This window comes from Arachis hypogaea, chromosome 13 (genome assembly GCF_003086295.3).
Source record: "Arachis hypogaea cultivar Tifrunner chromosome 13, arahy.Tifrunner.gnm2.J5K5, whole genome shotgun sequence".
NCBI classification, from domain to species: domain Eukaryota; kingdom Viridiplantae; phylum Streptophyta; class Magnoliopsida; order Fabales; family Fabaceae; genus Arachis; species Arachis hypogaea.
The window spans coordinates 90936921-90963014 of NC_092048.1; the positions used below are offsets into that span (position 1 = coordinate 90936921).

At 39.3% G+C, this 26094-nt stretch overlaps 2 non-coding genes across 2 annotated transcripts; both read right to left on the reverse strand.

Annotated features, from left to right (window-relative positions):
• Nucleotides 1-3096: 3096 nt before the first annotated feature.
• Nucleotides 3097-3203, reverse strand: LOC112738724 (small nucleolar RNA R71). The gene has a single exon (XR_003169667.1). It is a non-coding gene; the product is annotated as a small nucleolar RNA R71 (small nucleolar RNA).
• A 14498-nt stretch (nucleotides 3204-17701) lies between these two features.
• On the reverse strand, nucleotides 17702-17809 carry LOC112739115 (small nucleolar RNA R71). The gene has a single exon (XR_003170055.1). It is a non-coding gene; the product is annotated as a small nucleolar RNA R71 (small nucleolar RNA).
• Between the last annotated feature and the right edge of the window lie 8285 nt (nucleotides 17810-26094).

Sequence of the window (26094 nt, forward strand, 5' to 3'; positions counted from 1 at the left end):
TGAATTTTACATGATTTCATGAGAATTATGCATGAATTAAATGACAAAATTGAATGATGCATGTCTCATAACTTGGATTAGAGCTTTGATGTACTTTATTGCTTGATTTCAGGACAAAGGAAGCAAGGAAGAACCACGTTAGTAGCCACGTTAGTCTAGCTAACGTGACCACTAACGTGGAATGGAGGCTAGCTTGCAACGTTAATGAGAAAAGTGATCGCCATTAATGCCTTCGTGAGCCATCATAGCCCACGTTAGTTTCCACGTTAAATATGTTAACGTGGAAGCTAACGTGGAAGAGAAGTAGAACTCCAACGTTAGTGGTAAAAGTAAGTGCCACTAACGTTCCAAAGTGGCAGCTGGCCACGTTAAGAGTCACGTTAACTCAGTTAACGTGATCTCTAACGTGGATGAGGAAGATAATGCCAATGTTAGTGACACTCACCTTTGTCACTAACGTTGGACTAAGCTCATATTTGCCACGTTAAGAGTCACGTTAACCTAGTTAACGAGGACTCTAACGTGAAGGGAGCAAGGAATCACCAACGTTAGTGACACTCACCTTTGTCACTAATGTTGGATTAAGCCACTATGAGCCACGTTAGTTGCCCTGTTAATTACATTAACGTGGAAGCTAACGTGGAGAAGAGGGATGATGAGCCAAAATTAGTGACACTCACCTTTGTTTCTAACGTTGGAGATGGCTATCAATACCACGTTAGAAGTCACGTTAACCTAGTTAATGTGAACTCTAACGTGGGAAGAAGGGGCGTTTTGAAGCGTTAGTGACAAAGGTAAGTGTCACTAACGCTCTCGAAGATTTGGCAAGCCTACGTTAAAGGCCACGTTAACTATACTAACGTGAACTCTAACATAGGGAGAAAGGGGTACTTTCAACGTTATTGAAAAAGGTAAACCCCAGTAATGTTTGCGAAGGGCCAAGAAGCAATGTTAGTGGTCACGTTAGTGCCACTAACGTTGAAGATAACGTGGACCATTTTTGGGTTAGGAACGTTAGTGAAAAAGGTGATTGTCACTAACGTTCTCGACCCCACAGTTTCACTTAACGTTAACACCACTAACGCCCCAAGCTAAAGTCCATACCTACTGCACACTTTCTCTGCAAGTAATGCTGAGCCCATTGAAGAAGATAACTGCTTCAACTCGAGATCCAAAGGCCCATATCCAAGACTTGAAGAAGCAACTAGAAGATCAGAAGAATAGTATAAATAGGGAGAACTTTGAACTAGAAGGGAGCTTTTTGGCATTATTAGAATTACTCTCTGAATTTTTTACTTTCTCTGCAACTTCTAGTTTAACTTTTCAGAATGCATTCTCCATCTTTGTTTTCCATTCCCAGAGCTATGAACAACTAAACCCCTTTCATTGGGTTAGGGAGCTCTGTTGTAATTTGATGGATCAATAATAGTTTTCATTATTCTTCTTCTTTCTTTTCTCTTGATTTTACTAGAAAGCTTTCAATCTTCATCCAATTGAGTAGTTATCATGGAAAAGAAGCTATTCATACTTGGATCTCTTCGGAACCTTGGAAGAGGAATGAAGAGATCATGCTAGAAATGCTTTCTCATGTTGGACCAAATTGGGGTTTGGATGGATATAGTGATATATAATCCTACCAACACTTTGATTTTGAAATACATGTGGTATAATCAGTGACCATACCTCATCTCTTCTCATGAGCAATTGGACCAAGGAATTGGCTATTGATCAAGATTTGAGAGATTGAATTACCAAGGAATTGGAATTCAATCACTTAAGATTGCCAAGGAGATCAATGAATGCATTGATTGAGGAAGAGATGAAAATGAACTTGATCCGGAGGATGCAACATCTCCTAAGCCCAATGAACTCCCCATTTCTGATCTTACCCATTCTCTTTAATTTCTGCCAATTACTTTTATGATCATCTTCCCCATTCCCATTTAAGATTCTGCAATTTATTTTCCATCATCTATTTTCAGCTCTTTATTTCCAGCATTTACGTTTTCTGCTATTTACTTTCCCGCCATTTAATTTCCTGCAACTCTCAAACCAAATTCTGCTTAGCTCAACTAGAACATTCCTCCAATTAAAGTTGCTTGACCAATCAATCCCTGTGGGATTCGACCTCACTTTATTGTGAGTTTTTACTTGATGACAATTTGGTATACTTGCCGAGGGAGATTTGTTAAGAGACAAGTTTCCGTGCATCAAGTTTATGGCGCCGTTACCGGGGATTGATTTTCTATCAACAATAATTAAATTGGTGGATAACTAGATTGAGCATTTTCCTTTTGTTTGATTTAGTTTCATCTGAGTAATTTACTTTCAGTTTTAGTTATTTCTTTCCCTTTACCTTTCACCATTAGTGGTGTTACCTGCATTTTGTTTTAATATTTTGTTCACTGACCCATTAACTGTTTGATATATTGCATCACTCACACTAACAGCATTTCTGCAGAAAATATTGTCTGCATCTATCTTTCTCGCGTGTGCCTTATTGAGTGTATGACAGGTAGAAGAAGCAGGGCTTCAACTTCCTTTGATTCTGAACCTGAGAGGACCTTCCTTAGATTAAGGAGGAAAGCAAGAGGGAAGAGAGTAGTTGGTGCTGAGGAAGAGGAGGAGTACTTTGAACCAGACATGGATGAGAATATGGAGAACCATCATGAAGAAGAGGCTCACAATCATGGCAGAGAAGGTCTAGCGCATCAGGCCAGACAAGAGAGAAGAGTTATGGGTTCTTACATCAACCCAAATCCAGGAAACTGTGGAAATAGCATCCAAAGGCTAACCATACATGCCAACAACTTTGAACTAAAGCCACAGCTCATCACCCTTGTTCAGAACAATTGTTCATTCGGAGGAAGTGTCCAAGAAGACCCCAATCAACATCTAACCACCTTCCTGAGGATATGCGATACTGTGAAGTCTAATGGTGTTCACCCTGACACCTATAGACTACTTCTGTTTCCCTTCTCACTCAAGGACAAAGCATCTAAATGGCTGGAATCCTTTCCAAAGGAGATTTTAGCAACCTGGGAAGACGTGGTGAACAAATTCTTGGCAAGATTCTATCCTCCTCAATGAATCAACAGGTTGAGAGCTGAGGTACAAACCTTCAGGCAGCAAGATGGTGAGACTCTATATGAAGCATGGGAGAGGTTTAAGGACCTGACAAGAAGATGCCCGCCAGATATGTTCAATGAATGGGTGCAGTTGCACATTTTCTATGAAGGCCTTTCGTATGAATCAAAGAAGGCAGTAGACCACTCATCCGGGGGATCTCTGAACAAGAAGAAGACCATTGAAGAAGCCATAGATGTCATTGAGACTGTAGCAGAGAATGACTACTTCTATGCTTCTGAAAGAGGCAACACTAGAGGAGTGATAGAGCTGAATAATGTGGATGCACTGCTAGCTCAAAACAAGCTTATTACCAAGCAGTTGGCTGACCTTACCAAAAAGATGGAGAGGAATCAAGTGGTAGCAATCACCACCTCAGCAGCAGCTCAAGAAGGAGTGAATGAAGAAGCAGAGGGTGATCAGGATCAAGCCAACTATATTGAAAATTCACCTAGGCAGCACCATGACCCATACTCCAAAATATATAATCTCGGTTGGAGGAACCACCCAAACTTTGGGTGGAGAAACCAACAGGATCAAGGCCAAGATCAGAGACGCCACAACCCCAACAACAATGCAGCTCACCAACACTCCACACAGAGGTCATATCAACACCCACCTAACAACACCTCTCAACATCCATACCAAATTCAAAATAGCCCTTCTCATCCTTCCAATCTCAACTCTCCATCATCGGAAGAAAGACTCTCAAGGATTGAGACTCTACTTGAGGGCATATGTAAGGAAATTCAAGATAACAAGGTGTTCAAGGAGGAGGTGTGAGCCAATATCAAGAACCTGGGAGACACCATCAAGAGGATGGAGTTTCAAGTGGGATACCTTTCTGAGAAAATCCCCAAACCTACTGATAGCTTCCCAAGTGACACAGAGAAAAATCCGAGAGGTGAAGCAAAGAAGGTCAGATGGAAAGATTGTAAGATGGTTACTATAAGTGATAAGGAGACTGAGAAAGAGCCGAACAAACCATTAGAACAACCTGAAGATACATCAGTAGGAAAGCAGGAAGAGAATCATCAAGAAACCACAATCACACAGAAGGAGCTGCTGAGACTCTATGCACCATTTCCCCAAATACTCAATGGTGGTGTAGAGAAGAGAATATACTCAAGGTTTCTTGACATGTTTGCATCTCTCCATGTAAACATACCATTCATCAAGGCCCTCCAACAAATGTCCTCATACATTAAGTATATGAAGGAGCTGCTAACCAGGAAAAGCTCACTCAAGGGAGGACAAACAATAGTGATGAATAAGGAGTGCAGTGCTCTCATTCAAACAGAGTCGCCTACAAAAAGGAAGGACCCAGGGAGTTTTCACATCCCCTGTGCCATAGGAGAAACACTGATTGATAAGGGACTCTATGAACTGAGAGCAAGCATCAACTTAATGCCTCTATCTCTAATGAAGAAGCTGCAGATCAATGAGCTAATGCCCACAGACGTAGTCATCAGGCTGGCTGAAAAAACTCAAAAACAAGCAGTGGGGGTGGTTGAAAATGTGTTGGTGAAAGTGGGAAACTATTTGCTCCCCACAGATTTTGTCATATTGGAAATGGAAGAGAGTCCCATCCACTCAATCATATTGGGAAGACCGTTCCTAGCTACAGCCAGAGCACTCATAGATGTGGAGCGAGGAGAGCTAATACTGAGGATACATGATGAACAACTCGCATTCAATGTCTTCAAACCCTCACAAGAAGCAGACCAGGAAAACAAGGAACCAAGGAAAAATCACAACAAAGCACTGGTGGAAGAAACAAGTACTGAAGCACAAAATGTACACCTGGGAATCCCCTTGGTTGATAAGCAAAACAGCCAGAAGGTGTCACAGCTAAAGGAAACTCAAGTGGAGCCAAAACCACCAGAATCATATGAGACCAGCAACAAAATCTCCCTAGGAAAAGAGACCACAAAGAGCAGGATAACAGCAAAAGAAACAAGGAAGAAGGCACCAAGGAGATGGAGGAACAAGAAGATCCCTACAGAAGATTTCTCTCCAGGGGATAAAGTGATCTCAGCTTACTTCCCAAATATCCTACCTCATTTCCCCACCATCCCATCTCAGCTACCCAAGGTTTTCACCATCAACAAAGTTCTCTCCCTAGAACATGTAGAGATCCTTGATGAAGCCAATGGATATAGGTTTACTACAAGAGGAGAAGATCTGAAGCACTACCAGCCACCCTGACAAAAGGCAGAACGTCAAGCTAGTGACGCTAAAGAAGCACTTCATGGGAGGCAACCCATGTTTTACATGATTTTAAAGTAGTTAATAAAGCAAGGTTCATGAAATTCAAATCAACTTTGACATATCCTTGAATGCAACATATAGTGAAGAACAAGTTTGGTGTTCAAGGCACACTAAGAGAACATGAATGCAACTCATAGCATGTCACTCTTAGCACCTTGAACAAATCTTCTTACACCACAGTGCCACAAACTAAGTTTGGTGTCACCAATGTTGCATACATGGACATTTAGTTGGTTAGTTGGTTTGCACTCATGAATAGCAATTAGTAACTAGAAACAAAGATTTTAAAAAGTAGTTACTCTTTCTCTTCTTTTTTTTAAATTTTGCTGCCACTTTCCATAATTTTATTAATCATATTTTTTTTTATTTTGTAGGAGAATTGATGGGACAATTGAAGGAGGATTCGGCCACCACAAAAAGAGAGGACTATACACGTGTCTTCAAGGGGATTGCATTGGGAATTGTTGCCATGCAACATTGGAAGAAGAATAAACTTGGAAACTGAACCAACCCCATCATAAAGTTGATGATCCTTGTGCTCATCCATTGCTAAACCCCATCTGTCCATCACACAACCACCCCATCAATCCACACCTTTCATTCACTCATCACTTTCCTATATAAGTGATTCCTAGTCCGTACTCCCCTTCACATTCCAATTCCCATTCTTTATACTTCACACCTTCGGAACCCAAATCCCTTCATCTCACCCTATTTAAACCCAACCGAATACCACCATTTATCCACAACCCCTTAACACTTTCACACATCAACTCTTACTCATGGCATCATCGAGCTCCAAGAGGCAAAAGAGAAAGGAACCGGTTGAGGGCAGCCCTTTTGATGAAGGGAAATTCAAAACTGCATTCCATGAACTTGAATTTGAACGGATAAAGCTAAAAAAGATATTGCCTGAGTTAATATTCCAGTTCAACGAGGATGAATGCCCACAGATTCGAGAGAAGATCGAACAAAGGGGTTGGCAAAGGCTCACGAACCCAGAAGCAAAGATAAATGCAAACCTCATCAAAGAATTCTATGCAAATGTGGTCAGAGAAGACAAAACTAAGGCTCCCACCTTCAAAAGTTATGTGAGAGGAACAGAGGTGGACTTTAGTCCCGATGCCATAACGAGGGTTCTTCAGCTGAAATCGCCACATTTTGATGAGCCCAGTTATCACGTGAGAATAAGTAATGGCCCCGACAATGATGAACGTGAAGAAATTGTGAATGATATGTGTGTTATAGGATCTGACTGGGAAAGGTATTCGGATAGAAGACCTCGGTTCATCAGGAGAGGAGACCTCATCCCGGAAGCCAAGGGATGGTTTGAGCTCGTGAGGAGATCTATCCTCCCAGCTGCAAACAATTCGGAGGTTAACACTACTCGAGCTACTATGGTACATTTCTTAATAAAGGGTGGAGGCATCAATGTGCACGAGATTATAGCTGAGGGGATTCAAGAGTCAGCCGAGAAGAATGATCCAGGTGCTAGACTTTGGTACCCGAGCACCATCCTTAGACTGTGTACGAAAGCCAAGGTAGTCTTCGAGGACAACAATCCAAGTTGGGTAAACCCTGGAAGGTCAGTCACGTTACAGCGAATAACTTATGTGGCACCCGCCCAACAACAAAGAAGGCCTCAAATAGGGAAAAGAACATCACAAGAAGAACCTCACCAAGAAGAACCTCATCAGGAAGAATACCAGCAAGAAGAGCACTATGATTCAACCAATATAAATCTGGGCCACATTCAAGGAGCCATTGAGGACTTGGCAAGGAGATATATGGAAGGGCAAGAGTAACAACTACACATTCAATCCCAAAGGATGGATCGTCAAGAAGAACTCCTTTCTAATTGGATGAATCAACAAGGGGAGTGGCAGAAACAGCAAATGAAACACTACTCCCAGCTCACTCAAGCCATCAATCAAGTGACTGAAAGGCAAGAGCGTCAAGATAAACGCCTTCAAGAACTCAACCAACGTCAGCTAGCTCAGACAAAGGCATTCAATGAGTTCAGCGTACTTAGTGAAGGACGGCAACTACATAGGGAGGAGTTCAACATAAACACTCAAGCCAAGTTGAACTATATGTCTGGTCATATGCATAATCTACACTCTGCAATCCCTAGGTATGATGAGGTCCAAAAAGATCTCACAGAACAAGAGGAAAGGAAGGTGAAACAGCAGAAGGAAATATTGAAAAAGAAGATGGAAGATGCTGGCTTCTGTAAAAAGTTGATTGGAAAAAGCAAGGGAAGTGGGAGTGCAAGCACTCAAGAAAAACACAAAGAGGACAAACAAGAAGGAGAGCGCGAAAAACCTCATGAGTAAAAGGTGGTGGAGTTCCCTCATTGTCCCATCTTTTTCAAGTTTTAAATAAGGAAAATCATGTATGAAATAGAACATGCTTCCATGGTAGTTTAGGTTTTTCAATGCTGTCTTTAGTATTTTTCTTGCCTTTTTCATATGTGTGCTGGTTCAAGATACCTATCTTCATCTGCATCTTGCTTATTGTATGTTTGTCCTTTTAAGCTAAATAAAAAGAGATGTTATGAAAGACCAGAGTGGAGTTCAATTTGTGGAATAAGTCCTTAAATTTGTGGTGTAGTAATCACTTAGCTAAGTTGGTTCACCAACAAGGTGGGAAGGCAACTATCTGTCCTGAATCATATGCTTGAAACACACCCCATGAAACTAGCTAAATAATAAGATCCCAGTAAGAAAAAGGAAAAGAACACTAAGAGTTAAAAAAGAAAGAAAGGTAATAAAGAATAAGGCTAGGCACCAGGGGCTTGAACCTTGAGGGATGTGTCTGTGTTGCTCTTGTACCAAGGATCTGCTTGGATGAATAAGTTCTTAGGAGTGCTTCATCACTTGGTAACTTGGGTTAACTAACCCGGGATTATCAACTGAAAATCTACTATCAAGAGCAACCTTACTACAGAACATTTAGTAACCCAAAGAGGTGCTGGACACCAAGACCTCAAGGAAAGAAAAATAACAAACCATGTGCCTGTGGTGTGCATGTGTGGGGGAGAGAGACTTGAGGGAGTAAGTCCTTAGGGGTGTTTCAACACCTAGCACCTTGAACCAACTGGTTCGGGAGTGTTGGCTGAAAACTTATCTTAAAGAGTCGCCCTCTCACAAAACACTTAGCCTAAGGATGCAATAAACTTTGGAAAGACAAAGGGATCAATAAATAATAGTCTCAAAGGGTGCCATCAAGTGAGTATTCCAAGACATGATAAAGGTCTGAAAGCCAGTAAAGGAATGAACCTAAGTTGCTATGCATGAAACCCCATAAAACCAAGGACATGACTTCCACAAGAATGATTCATTCATCTTGTCATTTCATTCATCATTCTCTTGTTCCAGTACTTGCTTAGGGACAAGCAAGCTTTAAGTTTGGTGTTGTGATGCCAGGGCATTTTGGCCAGTTTCACTGACCTTTACTTTATGGTTTTAGGGTAGTTTCATGCACTTTCTTAGGAAATAAGCAAGTTTTGGGTAAATAATCACTTACATCTTGATTCAAGCAAACATTGTGAATTTTACATGATTTCATGAGAATTATGCATGAATTAAATGACAAAATTGAATGATGCATGTCTCATAACTTGGATTAGAGCTTTGATGTACTTTATTGCTTGATTTCAGGACAAAGGAAGCAAGGAAGAACCACGTTAGTAGCCACGTTAGTCTAGCTAACGTGACCACTAACGTGGAATGGAGGCTAGCTTGCAACGTTAATGAGAAAAGTGATCGCCATTAATGCCTTCGTGAGCCATCATAGCCCACGTTAGTTTCCACGTTAAATATGTTAACGTGGAAGCTAACGTGGAAGAGAAGTAGAACTCCAACGTTAGTGGTAAAAGTAAGTGCCACTAACGTTCCAAAGTGGCAGCTGGCCACGTTAAGAGTCACGTTAACTCAGTTAACATGATCTCTAACGTGGATGAGGAAGATAATGCCAATGTTAGTGACACTCACCTTTGTCACTAACGTTGGACTAAGCTCATATTTGCCACGTTAAGAGTCACGTTAACCTAGTTAACGAGGACTCTAACGTGAAGGGAGCAAGGAATCACCAACGTTAGTGACACTCACCTTTGTCACTAATGTTGGATTAAGCCACTATGAGCCACGTTAGTTGCCCTGTTAATTACATTAACGTGGAAGCTAACGTGGAGAAGAGGGATGATGAGCCAAAATTAGTGACACTCACCTTTGTTTCTAACGTTGGAGATGGCTATCAATACCACGTTAGAAGTCACGTTAACCTAGTTAATGTGAACTCTAACGTGGGAAGAATGGGCGTTTTGAAGCGTTAGTGACAAAGGTAAGTGTCACTAACGCTCTCGAAGATTTGGCAAGCCTACGTTAAAGGCCACGTTAACTATACTAACGTGAACTCTAACATAGGGAGAAAGGGGTACTCTCAACGTTATTGAAAAAGGTAAACCCCAGTAATGTTTGCGAAGGGCCAAGAAGCAATGTTAGTGGTCACGTTAGTGCCACTAACGTTGAAGATAACGTGGACCATTTTTGGGTTAGGAACGTTAGTGAAAAAGGTGATTGTCACTAACGTTCTCGACCCCACAGTTTCACTTAACGTTAACACCACTAACGCCCCAAGCTAAAGTCCATACCTACTGCACACTTTCTCTGCAAGTAATGCTGAGCCCACTGAAGAAGATAACTGCTTCAACTCGAGATCCAAAGGCCCATATCCAAGACTTGAAGAAGCAACTAGAAGATCAGAAGAATAGTATAAATAGGGAGAACTTTGAACTAGAAGGGAGCTTTTTGGCATTATTAGAATTACTCTCTGAATTTTTTACTTTCTCTGCAACTTCTAGTTTAACTTTTCAGAATGCATTCTCCATCTTTGTTTTCCATTCCCAGAGCTATGAACAACTAAACCCCTTTCATTGGGTTAGGGAGCTCTGTTGTAATTTGATGGATCAATAATAGTTTTCATTATTCTTCTTCTTTCTTTTCTCTTGATTTTACTAGAAAGCTTTCAATCTTCATCCAATTGAGTAGTTATCATGGAAAAGAAGCTATTCATACTTGGATCTCTTCGGAACCTTGGAAGAGGAATGAAGAGATCATGCTAGAAATGCTTTCTCATGTTGGACCAAATTGGGGTTTGGATGGATATAGTGATATATAATCCTACCAACACTTTGATTTTGAAATACATGTGGTATAATCAGTGACCATACCTCATCTCTTCTCATGAGCAATTGGACCAAGGAATTGGCTATTGATCAAGATTTGAGAGATTGAATTACCAAGGAATTGGAATTCAATCACTTAAGATTGCCAAGGAGATCAATGAATGCATTGATTGAGGAAGAGATGAAAATAAACTTGATCCAGAGGATGCAACATCTCCTAAGCCCAATGAACTCCCCATTTCTGATCTTACCCATTCTCTTTAATTTCTGCCAATTACTTTTATGATTATCTTCCCCATTCCCATTTAAGATTCTGCAATTTATTTTTTGTCATCTATTTTCAGCTCTTTATTTCCAGCATTTACGTTTTCTGCTATTTACTTTCCCGCCATTTAATTTCCTGCAACCCTCAAACCAAATTCTGCTTAGCTCAACTAGAACATTCCTCCAATTAAAGTTGCTTGACCAATCAATCCCTGTGGGATTCGACCTCACTCTATTGTGAGTTTTTAGTTGACGACAATTCGGTATACTTGCTGAGAGAGATTTGTTAAGAGACATGTTTCGGTGCATCAGAAAGCAGAGATTCAGAAGCAACAAGCATCTCCATACACTTTTCTGAAATTCTCACCAATGAATTACATAAGTATTTCTATCTTATTTGATATTTTATTTACATTTTAATTATCAAAACCTCATAACCATTTAAATCTGCCTGACTGAGATTTACAAGGATGACCATAGCTTGCTTCAAGCAGAGAATCTCCATGGGATCGACCTTTACTCACGTAAGGTTTATTACTTAAACGACCCAGTGCACTTGCTGGTTAGTTGTGCGAAGTTGTAAAGAAGAAGTGAGATTATGAAAGTGCGTACCAAGTTTTTGACGCCGTTGGGATCACAATTTCGTGCACCAAGTTTTTGGCGCCGTTGCCGGGGATTGTTCGAGTTTGGATAACTGACGGTTAATCTTGTTGCTCAGATTAGGTAATTTTATTTTAATTTTAAGCTTTTTGTTTTTGTTATTTTTATTTTCATTTCCGAAAAAAATTTTTTTCAAAAAAAGTAATAAAAATTTTATTCTATGTTCTTCAAAATTTTTAAGAATGAATTCTAGAGTTTCATGAGATATGTTGAATCCTGGCTAGCTGTTAAGCCATGTCTAATCTTCTGGACTGAGGTTTCAACTATCCTTAGAAGAGCTTCTTTGTCTTTCTCAGCAAATTAGCTATTGTATGTAATGATCTGCTAAAACTTGGCTGGCTATTAGCCATGTCTAGTGTTTTGGACCGGAGTTTTCACTGAAAGCTTGGCTGGCTAGTAAGCCATGTCTAATTCCTGGACCGGAACTTTTGACTAACATTGCATGATTCCTATAATTCTTATTAAAAATTTTGAAATCCTTATTTTTCTTTTTCTAAATAATTTTCGAAAAATAAAAAAAAATTTAATAAAATCATAAAACCAAAAATAATTTTGTGTTTCTTGTTTGAGTCTAGTGTCAAATTTCAAGTTTGGTGTCAATTGCATCTTTTTAATTTTTCTTTAAATTTTCGAAAACTCGTGCATGTGTTCCTTATGATCTTCAAGTTGTTCTTGAAGATCTTCTTTGTTTGATCTTCGCATTCTTATGTTTTGTGTCTTTTCTTGTTTTTCATATGCATTTTTAATTTGTTAGTGTCTAAACATTGAAAATTTCTATGTTTGGTGTCTTGCATGTTTGTCTTTTCTAAAAAATTTTCAAAAATAAGTTCTTGGTGTTCGTCTTGACATTCAAAGTGTTCTTGGTGTTCATATTGACATTCAAAGTGTTCTTGCATGCATCATGTGTTTTGATCTTGAATTCTCATATTTTGAGTCATTTTGACGTTTTTCTCTCTCCACATTAAAAATAAAAAAAAAACAAAAAAATATCTTTCCCTTATTTCACTCATAATTTTTGAAAATTTGAATTGATTTAGTCATAAAGTTTTAAAATTTAATTGTTTCTTATTAATCAAGTCAAATTTTCAATTTAAAAATTCTATCTTTTTCAAATCCTTTTCAAAAATCAAATCTTTTCCATTTCTTTTTCATATTTTCGAAAACTTTATAAATTTGATTTTCAAAATCTTTTTCTTATTTTATTTCATAATTTTCGAAAATAATGCTAGCACTTAATAGTTTGATTCAAAAATTTTCAAGTTGTTACTTGCCTATTAAGAAAGGTTCAATCTTTAAACTGTAGAATTATATCTTTTTAGTTTCTTGTTAGTCAAGTAATAAACTCTAATTTCAAAAATCAAATCTTTTTAATTTCCTTTTCAAATCTTTTTTCAAAATGATTTTCAATCATATCTTTTTCAAAATCAATTTCAAAATCTTTTCTAACTTCTTATCTTTTCAAAATTGATTTTCAAATCTTTTTCAATTAACTACTTGACTTTTTGTTTGATTTTAAAAATTTTCTATTTCAATCATATCTTTTTCAAAATCACCTAACTAATTTTCTCTCTCTAATTTTCGGAAACTCTTCCCCACTTTTTCAAAATTCCTTTTAATTAACTAATTGTTTTAAATTTTAATTTAATTTAATTTTTCTTTTTAATTTTCGAATTCTAACTAATATTTGAAATAAAAACAAAAATATTTTCCTTTTATTTTAAATTAATTTTCGAATTCTTCCCCCTCTCATCTCTTTCTATTTATTTATTTATCCACTAACACTCCTCTTCCACTCAAAATTCGAACCCCCTATTCTTCACTGTGTTCAAATTTCTCTCTTCTCCTTCTTCTATTCTTCTCTTCTTATACTCACATAAGGAATCTCTATACTTTGACATAGAGGATTCTATATTTTCTTTTCTGTTCTCTTCTTTTTCATATGAGCAGGAACAAGGATAAGAATATTCTTGTTGAAGCTGATCCTGAACCTGAAAGGACTCTGAAGAGGAAGCTAAGGGAAGCTAAAGCACAACTCTTTGGAGAAAACCTGACAGAAATTTTTGAAAAAGAAGGAGACATGGCCGAACCCAATAACAATTCCAACAATGCAAGGAAGATGCTTGGTGACTTTATTGCACCCTCTTTTGACTTCTATGGAAGAAGCATCTCAATTTCTGCAATTGGAGCAAACAATTTTGAGCTTAAGCCTCAATTGGTTTCTCTAATGCAGCCGAATTGCAAGTTTCATGGACTTCCAATGGAAGACCCTCATCAGTTTTTAGCTGAATTCTTGTAAATCTGTGACACTGTCAAGACTAATGGAGTTGATCCCGAGGTCTACAAGCTTATGCTTTTTCCTTTTGCTGTAAGAGACAGAGCTAGAACATGGCTGGTCAATACTTTCCTGGCCAAATTCTTTCCACCTCAAAAGATGAGCAAGCTTAGAGTGGAAATCCAAACCTTCAGATAGAAGGAAGGAGAATCCCTCTATGAAGCTTGAAAAAGATACAAGCAACTGATCAAAAGGTGTCCTATTGACATGCTTCCAAAATGGAGCATCATAAGTATATTCTATGATGGTCTGTCTGAGTTATCAAAAATGTCATTGGACCATTCTGTAGGAGGATCTCTTCATCTAAAAACCCCTGCAGAAGCTTAGAAACTCATTGAAATGGTTGCAAATAATCAGTTCATGTACACCTCTGAGAGGAATCCTGTGAACAATGGGACGCCTCAGAAGAAGGGAGTTCTTGAAATTGATACTCTGAATGCCATATTGGCTCAGAACAAAATATTGACTCAGCAAGTCAATATGATTTCTCAGAGTCTGAATGGATTGCAAGCTGCATCCAACAGTACTAAAGAAGTATCTTCTGAAGAAGAAGCTTATTTTCTTGAGAATCCTACAATAGCAGAGGTGAATTATATGGGAGAACTCTATGGAAACACCTACAATCCTTCATGGAGAAATCATCCAAATTTCTCATGGAAGGATCAACAGAAGCCTAATCAGGGCTTTAATAATAATAATGGTGGAAGAAATAAGTTTAGCAATAGCAAGCCTTTTCCATCATCTTCTCAGCAACAGACAGAGAATTGTGAAAAGAGCCATTCTGGCATGGCAACCATAGTCTCTGATCTATCCAAGACCATACTAAGTTTCATGAATGAAACAAGGTCCTCCATTAAAAATTTGGAGGCACAGGTGGGTCAGGTGAGTAAGAATATTACTGAAACTTCTCCCAGTACTCTCCCAAGCAATACAGAAGAAAACCCCAAGAGAGAGTGCAAGGCCATAACCATGATCAACATGGCCGAACCTAGAGAAAGTGAGGAGGACATGAGTCCCAGTGAGAAAAGCCTCATGGGACGTCCTTTGGACAGAAATGAGTTTTCCTTTGAGGAACCAAAGGAATCTGAGGCTCATACAGATACCATAGAGATTCCATTGAACTTCCTTCTGCCATTCATGAACTCTGATGAATATTCTTTCTCTGAAGAGGATAAAGACATCACTGAAGAGCAAGTTGCTAAATATCTAGGAGCAATTATGAAGCTGAATGCCAAGTTATTTGGTACTGAGACTTGGGAGGATGAACCCCCTTTGTTCACCAATGAACTGAATGCATTAATGAGGCAGACATTACCTCAGAAGAAACCGGATCCTGGAAAATTCTTCATACCTTGTACCATAGACACCATGACCTTTGAGAAGGCTTTGTGTGACCTGGGGTCAGGGATAAACCTCATGCCACTCTCTGTAATGGAGAAACTGGGAATCTTTGAGGTACAAGCTGTAAGAATCTCACTAGAGATGGCAGACAAATCTATGAAACAGGCTTATGGACTAGTAGAGGACATGTTAGTGAAGGTTGAAGGCCTTTACATCCCTGCTGATTTCATAATCCTAGACACTGGGAAGGTTGAGGATGAATCCATCATCCTTGGCAGACCCTTCCTAGCCACAGCAAAAGCTGTGATTGATGTTGACAGAGGTGAGTTGGTCCTTCAGTTGAATGAGGACTACCTTGTATTTAAGACTGATAAACCACTATTTTATGGTTTATATTGTGTTTAATTATGTGGTTTTATCATGATCTTTACCCACTTATTCATTAAATAAGCATGCATTTATAATTCCTTCCTAAAGTTATTGCATGATTGAAAACCTGCTTCCTAGAGACTTTTAATTATGTATTTTATTTATCCTTTATTCCATTCGATGCCGTGATCTGTGTGTTAAGTGTTTCAGGCTTTATAGGGCATGAATGAGTTGGAGATTGGAGAGGAAGCTTGCAAAAATGGAAGGAACACAAGGAATTGAAGAGATGACCAGCGAGAAGTGACGCGGCCGCATGGATGACGCGACCGCGCGAAAGAGAGGAAATCACAGTGACGTGACCGTATGGATGACGCGACCGCACGGCATGGAATAGCACAAGCAACACGGAGGCATGGACGACGCGTCCGCGTGGCAAAGCGAAGTGCCGAATGATGCGTCCGCATGGATGACGCGTCCGCGTGACATGCGCGATCTGCATAATCTGCAGAATCGCTGGGGGCGATTTCGGGCCTTATTTTGACCCAGTTTTCAGCCCAGAAAAGCAGACTAGAGCTAGAGAACATGCAGAAACCAACAACAACATTCATTCCGCATAGTTTTAGTTTTTAGATCTAATTTTCCTCTCCTCTAGGTTTTCTCTCCACACATTCATAGTTTTTAGGATTCGTTATTTTTCATTGTTTTTGCATTGGGATATTGAGAAGAGTTATTGCCTCATCAAGACTTCGACATTCTAGTTCGTTCTCTTTACTTGTCTCTTACCCTTCGATGTTCCTTAATTTACTGAATTTTACTATTGGGATTATTTTAGCATTTATTAATACAAGAATCACTTTTATTTTTAATTAATCTTTTGATTATTATTTATCATGTCTTTCTTTAATTCCCTTTCTTATGTTATGAGTTCTTCATTTACAATGAGCGAGTAGTTCTCTAACTTGATGGGGAGTTGATTGAAAGGAACCCTTGAGTTGGGATGCTCAAGAGAAAGATTGTAATTGGGTTTATTGTTGGATTGCTCTCTAGTCACTAACACCAATCCTCTCAAAAGCGGATTGGAACTTGTGGATAGAAACAGCATTCCATCTTGTTTGACTTTTCCTTACTTAGTAAGGGACAACTAAACATAATAACCCTCTATTGTCAATTAATCTTGAGAGTCTCCAACAAGAATAGGGCTTCCAGCTAATCAACTCCCAGTCAAGGCTTTTATTTAAATTTATATAAATTCTCTAATTTAATTTTCTGCCATTCAACTCAAACCTTTTTGAAAACATCTGATTAATAAAATAGCACACTTTTCTGCAACTCATTGGGAGACGACCTGGGATCCATACTCCCAGTATTTTAATTTTAATTTCTGTGACACCCTTCTAAATTGATAAGCGGATTTCTGGTTGGTTAAGAACTATACTTGCAACGCATATTTTATAATCATTCTTAACTCGCCAATTTCCGCCCGCATCAATTTTTGGCGCCATTGCCGGGGAGTTGCAATAGAGTGCTAAAGTTATTAATTGGAATTTATTTATTTGCATTTTATTTTGCTACTTTGAGCTTCTTGTTTCTTTCGTTAGATGACACGTTCGCTTCCTGATCCAAGTTTGCTAGTATTCGATCTTGAGATTGAAAGAATTATTTCACGAATAAGGCAAGCTCGGCATCGATTAGTCCTCTCTGAGGGCGGATCTGAAACGTCACTTGAGAAAGAAACCAGCCCCTGTTCTACTGATTTGGTTGTTTTACATGCAAGTAACATGGCAGCAGCCAGGAGAGTTACTATCCAGGAGGCTGGAGCCCCTGATTTTACAATGCAACCATTTCAAGCGCATCACCCAACGGTGGCTACAGACTTTGAAATAAAGACCGCACTGCTCAATTTGATGCCCAAGTTTCATGGCTTACCTGCTCAAGAGCCTATCAAGCACTTGAGAGATTTTCAAGTAGCCTGTTCTACTGTCAGGCGTGATGGTGCAGATGAAACTTCAATTTTGCTGAAAGCTTTCCCGTTTTCTCTTGAGGGGAAGGCACGAGAGTGGTACTCTACTCAACCCGCAGCAACTGTATCCAACTGGGATACACTCAGAAGAGAATTTTTGGAAAAGTTCTTTCCAACTGAAGTTACTGATAAACTGAGGAAAGATATTTCCATGATTGTTCAGGATGATTCTGAAACTCTCTATGAGTACTGGGAGCGCTTCAATAATCTTCTGGAAGCATGCCCCCACCTTATGATTGACAAGATAGTATTACTCGGTTATGTCACACAGGGCATGAGGCCCCAAGATAAGACCACATTGGAAAGTGCTAGCAATGGGTCTATGAAAAAGTACAAGACCACTGATGAGGCATGGCAATTGATCAGTGACTTAGCTGAATCTACTAGGAATCACAGGCAGAAACAAGGCCGTGCAAAAGCCGTTGCAGAAGTATCCTCTAGCAGAGAGAATACTGCTCTAACTCAGAGTATCTATGAAATGACCAACTTGCTGAAGCAAATGCAATTGAATCAACAACAAGTTCAACAAGCTCAACCTTCTCCAGCACAGCAAAACCAACAGTTAGTCCCACAGAGAGTTTGCAGAATCTGTGCTGATTACAGCCATTATACTGATGAATGTCTGCAGCTCTAGCAGGAAGACAACACCGTGGCAGCCACTCATAACTTCTATGACCGCCCCAACCAAGGGTACAATCAAGGTGGCAATTACAACCACGGATGGCAAGACAATTCTAACCAGAATTGGAGGGACAACAACAACAGAGGAGGCAGAGATAATCAGGGAAATCAGAGGTGGAATAACAACAACAACAGGCAGCAGAATCAGAATCAGCCTTACAGAGCGCCTCACCTAAGGCAATCCCAAGGACCACAGAATACCCTACAGCAAACCTCTCAAATTATCCATCCTTCTGCATCTGCCAATGATGACTTACTACAATCTATTGATCGGAGACAACAGACCATGGAAAATAACATTAATGCCACTCTAAATGGTCTGACCGCTACTTTGCAGGCTCTTGTCTCCCAGATAGGATCAATGAATAACTCCAATAACCAACCTTTGAGCTCCAGTAGAATTCCCTCTCAACCATTACCCAATCCCAATGGTGGTATTAATGCCATCACCCTGAGGTCCGGAACCACACTGCAGGAGAGGAATCAGGAGGAGACAAGCCCACCAGAACACGCCTCAGCTGAAGAGGTTGTGGAAATAGAAGATGTTGAAGAGGAAGAGGACATACAGGACGTGGCTGAAGAAGAAGAAGTGCAACGACAGGAAGAAGCACTAAAAGGCGCAGACACTGCAGAAAACGCCACTCCCATCCCATTTCCACAACTTGAAAGGAAGCCCAGGAAGCAGCTGGAACCTGATCCCAAAATGGTAGAGATATTCAAAAAGGTCGAGGTAACTGTTCCCCTTTTTGATGTCATTCAACAGGTACCTAAGTATGCAAAGTTTCTAAAAGATTTATGTATACATAAAGACAAAATTAATGAATTAGAAACTATTCCTTTACGAATTTCCATATCTGCTTTAATGGGAGGTTTACTTGAAAAGTGTAGTGACCCAGGTCCTTGTATAGTTAATTGTACTATTGGTGGTGTGATAATTTCTGAATGCATGTGTGATTTAGGAGCATGTGTGAGTATAATGCCTTTGTCTATATATGATGTTTTGAGGCTCCCTCCCTTAAAAAGGTCGGCAGCTCGTTTTGTGTTAGCAGATAAAAGCATTATTACAGTGGTTGGAGTTGCTAAAGATGTCTTAGTGGGCATTAAGGGACTCACATTCCCCACTGATTTTTATATCCTGGAAATGCCCTAAAATGACTCAGACAAGCCATCATCAATCCTACTCGAAAGGCCATTCTTGAAGACCTCAAAGTTTAAATTAGATGCTTTTTCAGGAATATACTCTTTTGAAATAGATGGCAGAGTAGTAATCTTCAATCTGAATGGAGTTATGAAGCATCCTCTGGAGGATCATTCTATCCTCCAGTGTGACATTATAGATGAAACCGTGGCTGAAGTTCACCAGGAGGAATTTGAAGAGAAGCACACAGGACAATGTCCAAGTGTGGGGACATTCTCAGAGGACAATGACAGTGCCTTACCACTGTCACCAGCCCCAGACAACCCAGAGCCTGAACATGATCAGAAGTTAGCATTAAAACCCCTTCCTCCACACCTCAAATATGCTTACCTTGAAGACGGGCAGAAGTTCCCGGTTATCATTGCAAGGGAACTCACTTCTCAACAGGAAGAGCAGCTACTTGGTGTGCTGAGGAGGCACAAGAAGGCAATTGGTTGTCGTTTGGCAGACATAGTAAGCATAAACCCTCAAGTCTTTGAGCATAGGATATTTTTAGAAGAGGGAGCAAGACCTGTCCGTCAACTGATGCCAAGGCATCTTAGGCTAGTTTCACTAGCATTTTTTATGTTATTTTTAGTTGTTTTATGCATTTTCTTGAGCCTTAAGTAATCATTTGGGCCAAATAGTCATGCTTGTCTTAAATCATTCAAACATGAAGATTTTTGTGCAAATTCCATGAGTTTTTAGTTATATTCCTTGAATGCTATGAATGGAAGAATTCTCAGGAATTTTAGCAAGACTTTGATGCAACTGTTTGGATGATTTCAGGGAAGAAGAGGCTAGGCAAGGAAGCAACAAAATCAATAAAGGAAGCTTGAATATCACATGTGGAGTTTAAGTTCCAGTTTAAGCCTAAACTGGAGCTTAAACGCCAAAAATCATGAAGGATAAGAAATGCTGGAAATGAAGTTTAACCACCAGTTTGACCTCAAACTGGAGGTTAAACGCCAGAATGGAAGGTCTCACCAAAGAAGCATTTCCACGTTTAACCTCCAGTTTGACCTCAAACTGGAGGTTAAACGCCAGAATGATAATGCCACTCAGGAAGGAGTTCCACGTTTAACCTCCAGTTTGACCTCAAACTGGAGGTTAAACGCCAGAAGTGGGAATAGCACCAGGGAGCCATTTCCACGTTTAAGCTCCAGTTTGACCTCAAACTGGAGCTTAAACGTGTTCGACAGCCTTTCTCCTCCAGGGTTGCTCTCTCCATTTCCACGTTTAACCTCCAGTTTGACCTCAAACTGGAGGTTAAACGTGTTCGACACCTCCAGGGCTACCATTCTAAGCTTCCACGTTTAACCTCCAGTTTGACCTCAAACTGGAGGTTAAACGTGTTCGACCTCCAGGGCTGCCCTTCCTTTATCCACGTTTAAGCTTCAGTTTAACCTTAAACTGAAGCTTAAACGTGTTATATGGAACAGCTTGACCATGCCTTCTTCAAACATAAATAACTTGAGCTACAAAACTCCAAATGAGGTGATTCAAAATGCATTGGAAAGAAGACATCTAGAGCTTTCCAAGCATATATGGCATGCATGGTGGATACTAAAAATTGAGGGAGAAAACAGCCCCGTAATGTGCATAGAAGAGCATAGTACCAACATGCAATCAGGCCAGCTGACCTCTTCACCTTCCATGGAGTATAACTCGAGTTGTAGAGATCCAATTGAGGTGCTTCCAGTTGCGTTAGAAAGCTGACATCCATAGCTTTCCAACGAGGTATAATAGTCTATATTTGGCATCAAATTGGCAAGGTTGACAAGAGAACAAAGTGACGACTCAAGAAAGGGGGTGCAACATTTGAGTGTAGTTTAATGGATCATTATCCTTTTTGGATCAATTATGTCACTCAGCCCTTCAAGCAAGCAAGGCCCATCAACAACACCAAATCAAGGCCACAAGAATCATCTAGAATAGTTTATTTTCATTTGATTGTAATTTGCTTTGAATTTCATTTTCATTTTGTAATTTAGGGAGCCTATTTAAAGGCCTTAGTTTCTACATTTGATAGACGGGGGGGGATTGAAGGGGAATCCAGCCCCTGATGGGGACTTTGACTTTTACTTTCACTTCTAGCTAGTTTCTTTTTCTTTGTAATTGAATTCAGAGCTATGATTCACTAAACCCCCTTTCATTGGGTTAGGGAGCTCTATTGTAATTCAATGAATCAATAATAGTTTATCTTCTTCTTCAATCTTTTCTCTTGAATTTTGTTAGAAAGCTTCTCGATCTAATTCCATTGAGTAGTTGTCTTGGGAAAGAGACTACTCATACTTGGAATCCTTCGGAGCCTTGGGAAAGGAATGGAGGATTCATGCTAGAGAAGCTTTCTCACAGTGGATTGGATTGGGGTTTGGATGGATATTGTGACATGTAATCCTACCAAATTGTGGTTCATGAAATTGTGTGGTATAATCAGTGATCAAGCATCATCTCTTCTTATGAACATTTAAACCAAGGGATTGGGAATTTGTTTGTTTTTTAGAGAGCATTGGTGAGCCAAGGAATTGGGATCCAATCATATAAGATTGCCAAGCAAAATTCAATGAATGCATTGGTTGAGGAAGAGATTTACATGTTTTGATTCGGAGATTTCAATATCTCCTAAACCCAATGAATTCCCCATTTCTGATTTCCACTTTCTCTTTACATTCTGCAATTCAATTCTTGCAATCATCCCCATTCCCTTTTAATTTCAGCAATTTACATTCTGCTCTTTAATTCATGCAATTTAAGATTCAGCCATTTAATTTTCTTGTCATTTACTTTTCCCGCCAATTTTACATTCCGCAATTCTCATCTCAAATCTTGATTCCGCTCGACTAGAACACACTTCTAATCCGAATTGCTCACTCAACCAATCCTTGTGGGATTCGACCTCACTCTATTGTGAGTTTTTACTTGACGACGATAACCGGTGCACTTGCCGGAAGGAATTTTGCCGATCGTGCAATTTCCTAAATCGTAGCATAACACGTTTATGCGCATCAAGTTTATGGCGCCGTTGCCGGGGATTGGTTTTCGATTGACAATTCTCAAATTGGAAGTTAACTAGATTGAGCAATTTTTCTTTTCTTTTGTTAATAGTTTTTGTTTCAGTTTATTACTGCTAATTTCTGCAAATTTTAATTTGTTTTCTTTGCTTATTCACTTGTTAGCATACTAACCACTAGCTGTTTGTGATATTGTCTCACTATGGGATTTCCACTATCTTTGGATGAGTATTGTTTGAGACTAGGCACATTGCAAAAAAGAAAGGAGTATCCATCATCTTTTGGTCAATCAAAATCCATGAGAAACTCTCCACCACCACAGAATGATTCATATGATTATGCTCATGGTGGGTGTGAGTATCAGGAACAGGAAACGGGGTACTTTCCAGAGCCACAAAATGGTCCATGTTTTGGTGAATTTGATCACTACTCAAGTTGTGGCTGGGAAGATCAAAACCAAAGAGATTTCACTTATTCACACCCCATTCATCAAGAGCCATCACCTCTGAATTATCCAACCTCACCTCCTAGTTTTACATATCCAAATTCTTCATCACTTGAGCATTTCTCAGCACAAAAGTCCTTCTCAAATTCATACAATTCATTTCACTATCCACAAGACTCATTCCACTACACACAAGAGTCATACCACTACCAACACTCCAACCAAAGACTCTATCAGCCCACACAAAACACATACTCCCAGCCACCATATCACAGCCAAGATAATCAACCTCATCAACCCAATCCGAACCAACAATTTCAAGATCAATTAAACAGGATAGAAGGAATGCTTGCAACCATGAGTCAAGACATAACCGATTTGAAAGGCTTTAAGGAAGAATTGATATCCAACTTACAAAATCAAGGTGCTGCCATTCAAAAGCTAGAAGCACAAATTGGATATCTATCAAAGCAAATCCCTACCCACAATTCTTCTAGTGAGACCATGGCAAACCCAAGGGAGGAATCAGAAGAACAAGAAAGGGAGAAAGTCAATCAAGGGAGATCACACTCCAATGACACAGAGAGTTGCAAAGAGGAAGGGTTCATTGAACCACAAATTCAGGAAGCTTTTGATGAACAGGATACTCCAACTGTCCAACAACAACCAAGTTCTGAGATCAAGGATGTGAAGGCAGTAGAAACAAGCACCAAAATGAGGATTGTGACCGAGAAACAAAGGATCATATCCATGAAGAAGAGAAGGTCGAAGAACAATCCAACTCCTGAGCCAACAAGCAAGTTCACTCAAGCCAATCACAAGGGAAAGCTTGCTGGAAAGAAGCATTCACAACAAGGGGCACTAACTAGCTCCTTTATCCACTTGAAGTCATTCCTCTTAACAAACTGGAAGAAGAGGAAGAAAGTCAGGAACAGCATGTCAAGCTAATGACGTTAAAGAAGCGCTTGTTGGGAGGCAACCCAACCAAAGGTAGTTTTTCTTTTCTAGTTATTTCAATAAAAGAGTTAAGTAGATTTATCTGTATTGCAAGGAGCTAAGTTTGGTGTTGCACACCAAAACAATTCAAGGGTGAATGTGAGATTCTAAGTTTGGTGTTCCACCAAAAAACTTCATTAAAAGCACATTTCTACCTCAGCATGACTAGTCACTAGCTCCAACCAATCAGGGAAACTACTTAAACAATAGTTTAATTTCTAGTTCATAGTTTCTTTTTCTAGTTCATAGTTATTTTCTTAATAAAAGCACATGAGGTTTTCTGCATATGATCCAAATTGCTGCATATGGCAAGGAACTAAGTTTGGTGTTCACACACCAATCTAAGTTCAGAGGCCTACAAACATACATGCATGCTAACCAATTCTCAAAGTGCTTGGGGAACAAGTAACTTCTAATAGCTTTGCAGGAAGACAATCAATCTCATGGAAGGAATATACATCATCATCAAAGAGAACACCAAGGCTAGGAAGGATGATGAACAACAAAGAAGATGCTAAAAGGTTGTATTGTCACTTAATTGTTTGTACTTTGAATTGCTGATATTGGAAGTTTGCATGCACCCCTGCTTTAAGTTTGAGTCATTGCAGTTTTGGTTTGTCTGTTTGTTTAATTTCCAAATAAGTGATAGTCTAAGTGTCTGGATAAACTTCACTTGCTTAAATGTATGCTTGCCATGCTTGTTCTGTTTCCAAAAATAAAAGAAAAGTTTGAACAAAAGTAACTCAATTCCATTTGGTAAGAAATCAAATAAGATTAAGTGGTGGTATGCATGTTTGATTGAATAGTCAGCTCACTAAGAAATAAAGTTAGAATTGTCACTTTTAGTGGAAATTAGAATGCTGTCTATGGATCTTGATGAATAAATGTCTTTGGCCATGAAAAAGAAAGAAAAAGAAGAAGAAAAAGCCACTGAAAAAGGGCAACCAAAAAGCAAAAAAAAATTTGAGAAAATAAGCTAGGCACCAATGGTTTGAACTTCTGAGACAAATGCCTGTGGTGTTTATGTATTAAGGATATGCTTGGATGAATAGGTTCTGAGGAGTGTTTCAACACTTGGTAACTTGGGTTAACTAACCCGGGATTATCAACCAAAAGTCCATTATCAAGAGCAACCTAAATACAAAACATTTAGTCACACAAAGAGGTGCTGGGCACCAATGTCTCAAGAAGAAATGTGAACTAAAATGCCTGTAGTGGATATGTGTAGTGCACTGATAAGAAAAAGAAAATGCCAAAGGCTTGTGCAACACATGACACTGAGCAACAAGGAGCAAATAAGCTCAAAGAAAAAGAAAAACAAAGAAAAGAAACTTGCCAAGGATATGTGAATAACAAGAGGCCATAGCAGTGTTTTAGTGGAAACATAAAAAGTGACATTCTTACCTAAGAAACAATAAAGTGATGCTGCAACAACTTTCTGCATGAACACCCCATTAATCAATGTCAATTACTTACTGATATGGCTAATGAATTTACTTTCTGTTTCATTCTTCCTTCTCAATAATTCAGAACTTGCTTAGGGACAAGCAAGTATTAAGTTTGGTGTTGTGATGCCAAGGCATCTTAGGCTAGTTTCACTAGCATTTTTTATGTTATTTTTAGTTGTTTTATGCATTTTCTTGAGCCTTAAGTAATCATTTGGGCCAAATAGTCATGCTTGTCTTAAATCATTCAAACATGAAGATTTTTGTGCAAATTCCATGAGTTTTTAGTTATATTCCTTGAATGCTATGAATGGAAGAATTCTCAGGAATTTTAGCAAGACTTTGATGCAACTGTTTGGATGATTTCAGGGAAGAAGAGGCTAGGCAAGGAAGCAACAAAATCAATAAAGGAAGCTTGAATATCACATGTGGAGTTTAAGTTCCAGTTTAAGCCTAAACTGGAGCTTAAACGCCAAAAATCATGAAGGATAAGAAATGCTGGAAATGAAGTTTAACCACCAGTTTGACCTCAAACTGGAGGTTAAACGCCAGAATGGAAGGTCTCACCAAAGAAGCATTTCCACGTTTAACCTCCAGTTTGACCTCAAACTGGAGGTTAAACGCCAGAATGATAATGCCACTCAGGAAGGAGTTCCACGTTTAACCTCCAGTTTGACCTCAAACTGGAGGTTAAACGCCAGAAGTGGGAATAGCACCAGGGAGCCATTTCCACGTTTAAGCTCCAGTTTGACCTCAAACTGGAGC